This window comes from Palaemon carinicauda, chromosome 4, assembly GCF_036898095.1.
Source record: "Palaemon carinicauda isolate YSFRI2023 chromosome 4, ASM3689809v2, whole genome shotgun sequence".
NCBI lineage: Eukaryota > Metazoa > Arthropoda > Malacostraca > Decapoda > Palaemonidae > Palaemon > Palaemon carinicauda.
Window position 1 is genome coordinate 94179281 of NC_090728.1, and position 2500 is coordinate 94181780.

Sequence of the window (2500 nt, forward strand, 5' to 3'; positions counted from 1 at the left end):
TGCCGATAGACTCAGCTCTTTTTGAATAGAAGTTTCTTCATCGACAAAGGATGCGCTTTGTTCAACAGGAAAACTGGAAAATGAGTCTGACGTCATCATATCCCTATTGCAACTTTCAACGTTGCAGTTTGATCCTAACAGTTTGCTGTCTTTTCCTAGAATGTGGGCTCTGACTGGGTGCTCAAATGCGACGGGTGATGGGTGTTGATGGCATGCACCCATCTGTCTTATGCAGCCAAAAAAGTGTTCAAGACTATCTTGATTTAGCCTATAAGTAAGAATATATGATGTATCAAATTTAGCTTTGACCATTTTCAGCAGCTTCATTAGAGAATTGCACGATATAATTAAGCCTTTTTGGAAAGGATAAAGCCTATTGCTTTTAATTACTTTTATTTCTTTAGATACTCGAATCATATCTTGCAACGTTTTATTTTGTAGGTCCAGATTCATCCCATAGGCTTCCTATCACGAGCTACTCGAGAATTGAATAAATCGAACCAGGTATCTACAAGATATATAAACTGAGTTGTGGTTTCCCAATGCTTATCTTCAAGCAGATCTTTGTTAACGAAGTACTGAAGGCATTTATATGTAGTTTCGGACAGTAATTGCACTGCTAATTTAACATTCATACGTTGCATACCCATAACATTGATGTGCTTTTCAGAGAGTTTATGTGCTGTCCGTATATCACTTTAGTTTTTCATAATTAACTCCCTGACTGAACCACTAAGAGCAAACCTATCTCCCGACAATACAAATCCATGATCAAGAAAATTATTCCTAATGAGTTTTATTAGGTGCGGTGCATCGGCAAACACATGTATTTCTCTGTTATCATCTACCGGGTTAACAAATGCAGAATTGTCTATATCAATGCCTAAGGAATTCCACAAACTGATATTTGTTGATCCTAAGTCACTAACCATGGCTACTACAGGAAACCCAGCTTTCTCAACCCGAATAATCAATTTAAAAAGATCTTTTTTCATGTTAGTGTCGAAATTGTAATAAATAATTTGTTTCCAGGAAGTCGTAAGTCCTCTGATCATTGCACATTGTACTTTGGATTTAGGATCATACAAAGTGTCTGCGCCTCTATCGTAACTCCAAATTTGTGCAACACTGCACTCGTCAAATGAAATTACACACAGACGCTCGTGTTCCAGCATTGACTCCGATTTTATTTCTAATAAGTGGATTACCGATTCCAAAATGCCAGGTTCTACAACTATCTTACTTGACCAGCGATATAAAGTTGATAAAGAAGGAAAAGGTAATTTCCACTCTTCTCTTAAAAACTTATAAGCTTTTGGACTCAAACTGCGTAACGTTAAGGCTTTGCTGATATCATCGTCTTCCCAAGTATTATTATTACTTCCAGTGACAAGACATGCTACTTGTTTGGGTGAAAAGTATTTCTTTAAATTAGCCTTTACTACAGCAGTTGCTGATGCATACATCTCATTAAACTTAACGTACATCGCTGTTTTCTCTTTTTCCCCGTTTTCCTTTTCTTTTTCCCACTTGACCTTATTATCCAACCATTTAGCTTTTTCATTTTCCCATTTAGCCCTTTCAATAGCAAAACAGCTTTCTTTAACTTCCCACTGCTCTTTATTACATTTCCACTTTACCTCATATTCTTCCCACTTCCGTTTGATATCATCTCTCTCCTTCTCCAGCTGCTCAATTATACGGTGCAAATCTTCAATCGTGGGCACCGATTTGACTTTTTGTACAAAAAATCTTCCCTGTTTCGTCTTGCTCTTGACTAAGGATTTCATCTACAAGTCGTTTTTGTCCTCTTTTTTCGGCTCTTACCATCCTGGACGTATCTGATTAAAATCAAAATTGAATTATTAAAAAGATGGACTTGTATAGAGAACAATGCGATTAGAATTTTCTGACATTATTGAATATGTAAAAATCTTAACTAAAATTTATGAATGGTACTTTTTCACAGCGAAATGGAATAAAAGAAAATCTTTTTTTTTTTTTAACTATATATGAGGAAAACAACTGGTTCCGCGATTTCCAGATTACTGGTGAATAATAAAGAGGATATACAATAATTATAATCTGTGTAAGTTGATTACAGCGTCATTTATATCTTATTGTTTAACCAACAATACACGATACTGGTTTCTTACCTTGTGATGCATGTGAATGTCCAGTTGTAGGTAAATGCATCGTCGGTACAGATCCTTTCTTTATTCTGATGAGAGATCGAGGCACTGGTTGATTCAGCAATTCATACATCAAATTCCTTTCAAATGCATCAGCTTCAAAGTGTTTACTACATATCTGAGCGTTTTCCCCATTAATAAGATCTCTCGTTTGCACAGCTGAATCCACGTTTTCCTTGTAATGATGTCCTTAGGGAATTTATGAAAAGTGAGATCCTTACTTTTTCCTCTATATGAGAAGCATCCGAAAACTGCACAATTACTGGGCATTTTGTTATATATAAAACAGCTTTGATCAGCAAGGCGGA